We start from the raw sequence: 12420 nt of genomic DNA, 5'->3' as shown, positions 1-12420 counted from the left end.
GCAGAAGTTTCAGTAGATATTCTTTAATGATGTTCCACTGTTTAAGGTACACAGTGAGCACAACCATTGGGCATCTTTTCCATGTAGCTTGCATTGGGTACCATCTTTGGCACTGTTCACATTGGTAAACATGACAAGGATTAATTATGTAACAAACCACTAACAGTTATAGTTATGTGTGTTAACCAATTATATAATGCAATGAATAAATATTAAATAACATCTTCCCCTATTATGTAGCCCCTATTAATGTACTACAACCTTAAACAAAACAAAAAAATTACAGTATTATATTATTATGTAAAACAGTATGATTAGGTATTGTCAAAATTTCACCTGTAGTAAGTCAGTTTGGTCACTAGGAAAGCACTACAGCCTTTGGAACATTAAAAAAATACTTTAGGTGAATTACAGTAATTTTTTCATAAACATATTTGATTATTGTACGTACAGTTAGGGAGGTATTGGCAAAATTTCACCTGTAGTAAGTCAGTCCTTTCACTAGGAAAGTACTACAACCTTTGGGATATATAAAAAAAACACTATAGGTGATTTACAGTTTATTTCATAAACATATGTAATAAACATATGTAATAATATGCTCATTACATAAACATATTTGATAATTGTACAGTAAGGGAGGTATTGTCAAAATTTCACCTGTAGTAAGTCAGTGTGGTCACTAGGAACATGCTACAACCTTTGGATAGTAAAAAATCCCTTTGGGGAATTAATGTAATTTTATTCTAAAAATATTTATGTACATTATGTACAGTGAGGCAGGTTTCCTAAATACAATCATTATAATGCACTTTTTATTGTTGCTAAAGTACAATCAATAGCATTAGAACACATAATGTGAGAGATATTTGCTGGTACATCTGTACTTTGCAAAAATGTAGTTGTCTGTTTGCACACAATGGAAAAAAATATAACTTTTTACACGGTCCCTATCTTCTTTACCACATACATTGGACATTCAGTGAACATTCGCAACTTTGTATGCCATTAAAACAATATTTGCCCATTTTGATCGATTGTGGAGAGTGTTATAGTTCACCATCTTTGTCCTAAAGATCATGCAGCTGCTTTTTTAAGCAAAAAAAGTGTGAATGTGCGAATATAAAACCAACTTTACCTAAGTGTTCTCGACAATGTACGTTAACTTTGTAAAAGTAGGGATTTAGCACTTATAGCATGAAGAACAAATATAGACACAGGCTGTGCATGGAGATCGATATAAGAATCAAACTCTCTTCGATACAAAGACAAACCCTGTGTGAGTTCCTGTGTTTAATGTTGATCACATTATATGAAGATCCACACGATTGCAAATGTTACATTGATTTTAACAGTTCAACAAACGAAATATTAATATTAAGTGATGTTCATTTTCAACACAGTTGTCAGTATTTTTAACAACAAAATAATAGCTCCAATAAAAGCCACAGCGGAACTGCAGCACACAGCAGTGTTTGTGAACGAATCTGCAGTTTTGAACGAATCATTAGAGTCAATGATTAATCCATAAATACGTTTATATACTGTCTATGATAAATACAGCCACTTGCTTCATTACTGAGTGAATGAATGACTCGATGGCTCATCACCTACTGGCGGTTTTAATTTAATATTTAAAAGCATCACTTCGTTTTTACCATCATTGCATATTTCTCTATTGAACATTTATTATGAACATTTATTATTTAAAGCATTATTTATTTTATAAAGGTATTTGTAAAGGTAAAAATGCACTGGAAATATCGATTTAAGGGGGAAAATATTGTCCCTTACTGAAAAAGGTGCGACTGAAGAGTGGGTAACTTACGCAGAAGGATGTTAAAACCCTCATGGGGTACAACTCTAAAAAGTTTGAGAACCACTGGGACTGGGTTAAGGAATAGAACAAAATAAACATCAAAATCAAAGCACAATACACATACCAAGGGCAGAAGAACGTAGGCCTATATTCAGAGGTCACTTACAAAGTTAGGTTAAAGACACAAACAAAGAGGGATTCAAACAAATAGCCTAGCATATCAATAACAATGTAGAATTTACAGACTGTGAGCTGAAGAGTAATATTCAGATAAAAAGTGTGTTTTTGAAGGAGAGAAGGGTGGATGCTTGACGGATGTCTTGAGGAAGAGCATTCCACAACCTCTGAGCCACTAAAAGACTCCCATGGTTACCAGACTATTGAAACCGACTGAATATGACTGATATTTTTCACCAGCCGCCACTTGTTTTTGATGTGACATTTGAACCGAGGCGTCGGAGCTTGTGTCGAGAACAAATGGGCTAATGGGAAAAATCTATTCGTTTATTTAAAAGATGCAGTTCAGAGAAACCCTCACAGCTAATGCTGCTGAAATGGAGATCGTGGGATCGTGGACTGGCAGCAGATCGAGGGGCAGACACAAGATAAGTTTAAATCTATTTAAAAACACACACCTCTTTAACCTAGCATAAACATAACACACTCTCACATTTCTAAAATTCACATCTGTTAAAGGATTGTTAGGCTGCATAAATTCGGTCAACCAGAACCGGAAACACTTCCCATAACACCGAATGTACTTGTTACATCATAAGAAGAATGGCATCTACGCTAATGTTAGTCTCTGTCTCAGTCTTATCCCAAGGTTACTGTATTCAGCCAGATCTAGTCCATATCCAGACCAGATGGTGGACCTGCACCCTCAGATGACCACAACAGCCCTGAATGCCAGACGAGAACATCACAACTAGACGAGACCTAGAAACAAACTCAGTGAAGACCCCTTTGACACAACAGTCCTCAGCACAGTCATCGGATCAGATCCACGAGAACCAGACCAGTCCTCCGCACAGACCCAACGGCCAGCTTCAACTCCCCCCACCAAATGCCGGCGTGAGCTTATGAAGGTAAAAGAGTAGCAACACTCCAGAGCATATAAATGTGAGTTTGTGAATTGTACAATAAATATTTGCACTTGAAAACCTGTTGAATATTGAGATTTTCACTCAAAGACAATAGTCACAAACCTGTATTCTTTCATTCACATTCGCAGTACAACCTCAATTAGGCAATTGCAACTTCTCAAATCTGCCATTGCTATTTCAAATCTTCACACATTGACGTTGCAACTTTTTTCACGATATATTAGATGTTAAAAAAATTGCAATGGCAGATTTGAGAAGTTGCAAATGCCTAATTGAGGCTTTCACATTGGAGGTTTTCACATTGGAGCTGTGAGTGTAAATTTTATTGTACAAGTACTTATATCTATTGTACAAGTTCTCAAATTCACATCTACATGCTCTTGAGTTTTGCTACTCTTTTACCTTGATGTAATCTTTTCCAATCTTCAAGCAAAAGGAGCTGAGTAAAATACTCTGAATGATATCAATCCACAATCTGACTTGTGAAGATGCCTGGAATCCTAACACACACCATGTTCGTTGTTTGACCAGAGGAGAACTGCCCCTCGACTGAGTCTGTTTTTCTTTCTTCATTATGTCACTGATGGGAGTTTGGGATCTTGCCACTGTCGCCTCTGGCTTGCTTAGTTGGGAACACTTATTCTTAATAATATTGATCTGCCTGCATTGACACCATTATATGAGAACTGAACTGAGCTGGACGATGACATCACTGTTTTCTGCAGAGCTGCTTAATAATGAAAATGAACTCTTTTTATAATTGATATACTTTATACAGTTATTGAACAGAAATGAATCAACACTGAACTGAATTCAGCTGAACAATGACACTATTTTCTTTTTAGAGCAGCTTTACAGCCAAATTGAACTCTGTTTGCATCATTGATCATTTTCCTGTTAAACCCTGTAAAGCTGCTTTGAAACAGTCATTACTGTATATAGCGCTATATATTTAATGGTGACTTGACATTTGCAAAAGGAATTTATTTAGTGTTAAAGAGAGTGAAAGATAGTTTGTGTGTGAAAGAGTGATGTTTTTCTTTTAATCATTTACAGTAAATATAATTTACTTGTTATTTTGTAGTTAAAAAATTGTGTTGTAAATAAATGTTAATAGAGTGTATTTGTTCATTATTAATACGTTTATATTAAAGTGTATTTGTTAATTTTATTTTTTAAAAACTTAATCTTTTTAAATGGTTGAATTTGTGTTTCACTACCAGTTTTTGGGCCACATCTGGCCCGGGGACCCAGCCAACTCTCAGCCAGTCCTGTCTTACAGTACCTGGGCCAGATCAATAAATAAGAGTCATTTTACAGGGTGTGGGCCACATCTGGGCCAGAGGAAGTTGTTTGAGTCCGTTTTCAGTGTATTGTGCCATTTTGGGCCGGGGAAGCAAGGATGAGGCCCAGAGGTGGGCCAGACAAATTTTGTTATGTGGGTATTGTGTCATATATGTATTAGGGATGCATATTATTGCATTATCAGGTTAGAATAGTTATAGTATATTGTTGTTATTATTAATTATAGTAGCTATATTATAGTCTTGTTATTTGAATTAGATAAGATTATCTGGATTGATTTGGATTTTTGGATCTGGACTGGATTGCTTTTTGATTTGGATTGCCCTTTTGGATTTGTTTGCTTTTGTGACCTCTTCCTTTTTCCTGGAAATGGAGCCAGCAAGAAAGAGGAAATCCTCCCTTGTCTGGGCTCAACAGAAGCATCAGTATCCTCATTTATACCAGCTGGCTCTAGCATGTTCCCCTGCATCCTCTGTTCCTTGTGAAAGGATATTTTCCAAGGCTGGAGAGATTTTGTCCGAGAAGAGGAATCGTCTAAACCCCAACACACTTGAAATAATTCTGTTTCTCAATAAAAATCTATTGTAATCCTTTCTTCACCCACCCCAAACTGCAGTGTTGCAGTTTGCTCCTCTATATCCCCAGTCCCATAAGCACAACACTGCACTAAAACTAGTAACAGTTCACTGCACAATAACCCCCAGAAACAAATTTTTCCACCCTGACTATGCTGTTGCAGTTTACTTTAGGCTACTACACTCCCTACACCATAATCACTGCACTCAACACAGTGTCACTTTTGTTGTTCATACTGTCACTATCCAAACAATTTATGAATAATTAATTAACTGTATGTGTGACAGTTGTCTCTGCACAAGTAAATTCAGACAGAGAAAGATACATATTTTATATTATACCCAGGCAATGGACAAATGTCTGCTCAGGTTTTTTTCAGGTTACAGTTACAGACATTAACAGTGAGAAGAAAATAAATAAAGTTTATTTATTGGGTGACGACACTGGTTCAGAATTAATTCATTTTACTGCTATTTATTTGCACAGTAGCTAGGTGTCACTAGTGAGCAATGCTGAATGAAGTTTCGAGTAATGAACCTTTGGCTGAAGCAATGGGCTGCGAGCATACTGTGTGGCCCTGTCCCAAATGGCACACTCCGGACTTGTGGACTTCCTCAGAGTCCACACTTTGGTGACGTCATGTAGTGCAGACCTATAGGGCCCTTGGCGCGAGTCCACGAGGGCGCATTGAGAGGTATTTTTGGGACAGACTCGATCGGCATGCCGGAAATAACGGTCTGGTTGTTGTTGGACAGGAGAAATCACATTTTTGCGCTCCGACGTCTTATCTGCATGCCCACTACACAGCCTAATTTTACAGTTCTATATTTTGATATTATGCATATCACCTGGGCATTAGACAATAGATAAATCATGCTTATTTAAATGATGTATACAGTTGTACATAATAATACATAATGTTCCATTTGAACTAAGATTACAATTTTAAAACATAATTTAAACATATTTTTTTCAATTTACAGGTTTCAATATTCATACTATGTTTACATATGACTCAGTAAAGCCCTGCCATTCGGTTCTATTTATTTAATGAATCATAATGCGATCGTATTATTAAACACGCTATGTTTGAGACATCAACCACTGGTCGATGACCATAATGTTTGTATAAACTGTAGGTAACAACTGGTAAAATGTACATTTAGGTCATAAAAACAGTAATATTTTCTTCACAGCCATGTCAACAATTATCCGTGAGTGAAATCTCCTCCCATCTGTTGTCTGATTGGCCTTTCGCAAGGATTCCTGGGTAGTTAAAGTGCGTGGACGTGGAGCCTGCATCTATGCGGGCTTCGTGGAAGACCGCTTCAAGGGTACAAAGGGGGCGCTGCTGAGCACACTTCAGAGCGGTAAAATGCTGAATGGGACGGCCTACGGACTCGTAGACTCAGCGAGCACGCGCAATTCAAGTCCACGAGACCGAAAGTCCGCATGAAGTGCGCTATTTGGGACAGGGCCTATATAGAGCTGGTAAGTCCCGCCCCTCCCACTAACCCCACTGGACCTCTAGGTTGAAAAATCGTCAATGCAAGTGAATGGGAGAAAATAATTATTTTCTGGTCCCGTTTGAATTTTACCATGAATGTGAACATATGTTGTCTGTGAATTTTTAATATAATTTTTCGTGTGAAGAATGCTACAATTTAGCGGGTAGAAGTTTGATACGGTTAGACTTTGTTTGAGAGCACTTTGTGGACTACAACTCTTCGCTGCTTCAGTCGGGAATCTGAAGAAAGAACAGCCCATTAGTATGGCAAGCCGTTTTAACATTTAATCATTTAAACTGACTAGTCTCTTTTTTCATGCTACTAGTACTTATTTTTTAGATACTAGTATCTATTCCATTAAGTACTAGTACTTATTCATTAGCTACTAGTGCTTATTCTTTAGGTACTAGTGCCTATTCTTTAGATACTAGTGCTTATTCTTTAGGTACTAGTACTTATTCAATAGATACTAGTACTTATTCATTAGATACTAGTACTTATTCATTAGATACTAGTACCTATTAAATAGATACTAGTACTTATTCATTAGATACTAGTACTTATTCATTAGATACTAGTTCTTATTTATTAGATACTAGTACTTATTCATTAGTTACTAGTACTTATTATTAGATACTAGTACTTATTCCAATAGTGACTAGTAACTATTCTTTTGTTACTAGTAACAAATATTTTTTTTTGCCATTGACTTCTATGGGGATCTGTCATTCAGATATCAACTATTCAGTTCTGACTAGTATGTATTCCAATTGTGACTAGTACATATATATTAGATACTAGTAGTTATTTATTAGGTACTAGTACTTATTCTTTAGAGACTACCTATTACTAGATACTAGTATGTATTCAATAAATACTAGTACTAAGTCATTAGATACTAGTACCTCTTGAATAGATACTAGTACCTATTAAATAGATACTAGTACTTATTCATTAGATACTAGTACTTATTCAATAGATACTAGTACTTATTCATTAGATACTAGTACTTATTCATTAGATACTAGTACCTATTAATTAGATACTAGTACTTATAAATTAGCTACTAGTACTTATTCAATAGATACTAGTAACTATTTATTAGATACTAGTATTTATTCCAAATGTTACTAGTAAGATTTTTTATTTTACTAGTAAGATTTTTAATTGAACTATCCAGTGGCCGTTCTGACTAGTCATAACATAAGACGAGTAAAAAAGCAGTTGTGACTAGTAAAATAAAAAATCTTACTAGTAACATTCGGAATAAATACTAGTATCTAATAAATAGGTACTAGTATCTATTGAATAAGTACTAGTAGCTAATTTATAAGTACTATTATCTAATTAATAGGTACTAGTATCTAATGAATAAGTACTAGTATCTAATGAATAAGTACTAGTATCTATTGAATAAGTACTAGTATCTAATGAATAAGTACTAGTATCTATTTAATAGGTACTAGTATCTATTTAAGAGGTACTAGTATCTAATGACTTAGTACTAGTGTTTATTGAATACATACTAGTATCTAGTAATAGTTACTAGTATCTAAAAAATAAGTACTAGTACCTAATAAATAACTACTAGTATCTAATATATATGTACTAGTCACAATTGGAATACATACTAGTCAGAACTGAATAGTTAATATCTGAATGACAGATCCCCATAGAAGTCAATGGCAAAAAATTGTATTTGTTACTAGTAACAAAATAATAGTTACTAGTCACTATTGGAATAAGTACTAGTATCTAATGAATAAGAACTAGTATCTATTTAATAGGTACTAGTATCTAATGAATAAGTACTAGTATCTAATAATAAGTACTAGTAACTAATGAATAAGTACTAGTATCTAATAAATAAGAACTAGTACCTAATGAATAAGTACTAGTACCTAATGAATAAGTACTAGTATCTATTTAATAGGTACTAGTATCTAATGAATAAGTACTAGTATCTATTGAATAAGTACTAGTACCTAAAGAATAAGCACTAGTATCTAAAGAATAAGCACTAGTATCTAAAGAATAGGCACTAGTACCTAAAGAATAAGCACTAGTAGCTAATGAATAAGTACTAGTACTTAATGGAATAGATACTAGTATCTAAAAAATAAGTACTAGTAGCATGAAAATAGAGACTAGTCGTTTTAAATGATTAAATGTTAAAACGGCTTGCCATACTATTTGGTTTGAATGGTGACATTTGGGTACAAAACACACAGGCATCTCAATCTGTCTCCATAGATTATCGCAGCATTAGCACTGGTCAGTGCTTTGACAAGTGGAGGGAAAATGTGTTATGGGGTGACTATGGGTATGTTATGTAGTCTTTCTCGTTATGTCTTTTCCACAACTGCTAGCCAAAGAATCATACAATACTGTCAAACTCGTAACATGAAAAATTATATAAAAAATTCACAGACAACATATGTTCACATTCATGGCACAATTCAAACGGGACCAGAAAATAATTATTTTGCTATGGCTGCGAGGTCTCAGTGGTTCAGGAAGCCTATTTTTTCCAGCACTAGTTTTTACCCTTTACTGTGCGTTCACACCGCCACCGGCGAGAGCATCAAAGTGGCCGGAAGTCATTCATTTTCAATGAGAGCCGACGGCGAGCTCCGGCGAGGGCGGCGCGTCTTGGACGGTGAGAGCATAGATATCTATATAAGGCTTTATTATATGATATCTATGGGTGAGAGCGGCGAAGAGAGTTGAGACAGAGAATATGGCAAGCCGTTTTAACATTTAATCATTTAAACCGTCTAGTCTCTATTTTCATGCTACTAGTACTTATTTTTTTAGATACTAGTATCTATTCCATTAAGTACTAGTACTTATTCATTAGTAGTGCTTATTCTTTAGGTACTAGTGCCTATTCTTTAGATACTAGTACTTATTCATTAGATACTAGTACCTATTAAATAGATACTAGTACTTATTCATTAGATACTAGTACTTATTCATTAGATACTAGTTCTTATTTATTAGATACTAGTACTTATTCATTAGTTTCTAGTACTTATTATTAGATACTAGTACTTGTTCATTAGATACTAGTACCTATTAAATAGATACTAGTACTTATTCATTAGATACTAGTACTTATTCATTAGATACTAGTACTTATTCATTAGATACTAGTACTTATTCCAATAGTGACTAGTAATTAAGTTGGCTTGAGAGAGCCAACTTACTGATATTGTACTTAAACTTAATATTATTATTCTTCTTCTGAGACTAAAAAAATATAACTTTAATACAGCCTAGAGCTTTAACTCTACATACTCCAAACTCGGCTCAGACCTTCAGACTATTCTGACTCGGTATGCTATATCTTTTCTAACTGATCGGACTTACGGTTTTCCTAAAAATGACGATCAAAACTCGGAAAAACTCCCATTGACTTTTTCAAACTGACCAACCGACAAAAATTCAAATCTAAATCCCTTGAAGACTAAACCAAACTGCCGTTCTATATACTATATGAGCCATTGAGACTCATTTAAACTAATAAACTCATCTATCTATCTACTTCAAACTAAATTAAACTTCAAACTAAATTAAACTTCAAACTAAATTAAACTTCAAACTAATTTAAACTTTAAACTTCAAACTAATTTAAACTTTAAACTAATTTAAACTTCAAACTACTAAATTTACTTCATTTAAACTAATAAACTCATCTATCTACTTCAAACTAAATTAAACTTCAAACTAAATTAAACTTCAAACTAAATTAAACTTCAAACTACTAAATTTACTTCATTTAAACTAATTAACTTATAAACTCATGAATTCATAGACTTATGAACTCTTAAACTCATAAATGTATAAACTCTGAACTCTTAAACTCAAACTTATAAACTGTAAACTCATTTAAACTTATAATCTCTAAACTCAAAAACTCGTACACTTATAAACTCATCAATTTATACTTATAAACTCTAAACTCATAAACTCTGACTGCGTGTGTGTCTGAGTGAGTGTGTGAGCGAGTTAGTGTGTGTGTGTGTCTGTCTGTCTATCTATCAATCTAACTTATCTATCTATCTATCTATCTATCTATCATAAACTTCAAACTACTTTAAACTACTTTAAACTTCAAACCACTTTAAACTTCTTAATTTAAATATACCAGCTCCAAAGCAACGCCATAGCAACCAAACTTGAGTACCCTAGCAACCGTTTTGCAAGACCTATATCTCTGTATCAGAACATCGTATAGAGATGAGGTTTGGCTCTTTTGACTCATGCTAGCAAACAGCACTTTCAACATGCTACACATGCTAGCAGTGAATAGCTACATGCTAATAGCGATTAGTTAAGTAAGAACTCTATAAAAACTCCATAGTAACCATCTGTGACAACTACCAACCAACCTAGTAACACCATATCAACCGCTCTGAATACCATAGCAACCACCCAGAACACCCTAGCAACCACCTAGCAACCACCCAGAACACCATAGCAACCACCCAAAATATCCTAGCAACCACCCAGAACACCCTAGCAACCACCTAGCAACCACCCAAAACACCCTAGCAACCGCCTAGCAACCACCCAAAAGACCCTAGCAACCACCCAAAATACCCTAGCAACACCATAGCAACCACACAAAACATCCTGGTAACCACCCATAACACCCTAGCAACCACCTAGCAACCACCCAGAACACCCTAGCAACCACCCAAAATACCCTAGCAATACCATAGCAACCACACAAAACATCCTAGTAACCACCCATAACACCCTAGCAACCGCCTAGCAACCACCCAGAACACCCTAGCAACCACCCAAAATATCCTAGCAACCACCTAGCAACCACCCAGAATACCCTAGCAACCACCCAAAACACCCTAGCAACCACCCAAAATAGCCTAGCAACCACCCAAAATACCCTAGCAACCACCCAGAATACCCTAGCAACCACCCAAAATACCCTAGCAACCGCCTAGCAACCACCCAAAAGACCCTAGCAACCACCCTAAATATCCTAGCAACCGCATAGCAACCACCCAGAATACCCTAGCAACCACCCAAAACACCCTAGCAACCACCCAGAACACCCTAGCAACCGCCTAGCAACCACCCAAAAGACCCTAGCAACCACCCAAAATATCCTAGCAACCGCCTAGCAACCACCCAGAATACCCTAGCAACCACCCAAAACACCCTAGCAACCACCTAGCAACCACCCAAAAGACCCTAGCAACCACCCAAAAGACCCTAGCAACCACCCAGGACACCCTAGCAACCACCTAGCAACCACCCAGAACACCCTAGCAACCTCCCAAAATACCCTAGCAACACCATAGCAACCACCCATAACATCCTAGCAACCGCCAAGCAAAAAACGTTCTGGTCCAAACTTTCTCAAGCCAACTTAAAGTTTGTCTCGACGAACTTTCGCATCTAGTTATTCTTTTGTTACTAGTAACAAATACATTTTTTTGCCATTGACTTCTATGGGGATCTGTCATTCAGATATCAACTATTCAGTTCTGACTAGTATGTATTCCAATTGTGACTAGTACATATATATTAGATACTAGTAGTTATTTATTAGGTACTAGTATGTATTCAATAAACACTAGTACTAAGTCATTAGATACTAGTACCTATTAAATAGATACTAGTACCTATTAAATAGATACTAGTACTTATTCATTAGATACTAGTACTTATTCAATAGATACTAGTACTTATTCTTTAGATACTAGTACTTATTCATTAGATACTAGTACCTATTAATTAGATACTAGTACTTATAAATTAGCTACTAGTACTTATTCAATAGATACTAGTACCTATTTATTTGATACTAGTATTTATTCCGAATGTTACTAGTAAGATTTTTTATTTTACTAGTCACAACTGCTTTTTTACTCGTCTTATGTTATGACTAGTCAGAACGGCCACTGGAGAGTTAAATTAAAAATCTTACTAGTAAAATTAAAAATCTTACTAGTAACATTTGGAATAAATACTAGTATCTAATAAATAGGTACTAGTATCTATTGAATAAGTACTAGTAGCTAATTAATACGTACTAGTATCTAATTAATAGGTACTAGTATCTAATGAATAAGTA

At 35.2% G+C, this 12420-nt stretch overlaps 1 protein-coding gene across 5 annotated transcripts in view; it reads left to right on the top strand.

The window, feature by feature from the left end:
* LOC309490891 (major histocompatibility complex class I-related gene protein-like) overlaps positions 1-12420 on the top strand; it is a 39900-nt gene that overhangs the window by 4574 nt on the left and 22906 nt on the right. The window lies entirely within an intron of this gene.

This window comes from Leuciscus leuciscus, assembly GCF_965113295.1.
Source record: "Leuciscus leuciscus genome assembly, chromosome: 25".
Lineage (NCBI taxonomy): Eukaryota > Metazoa > Chordata > Actinopteri > Cypriniformes > Leuciscidae > Leuciscus > Leuciscus leuciscus.
The sequence above is the reverse complement of the archived record's forward strand: the minus strand, read 5'-3'. Positions and strand labels throughout refer to the sequence as shown.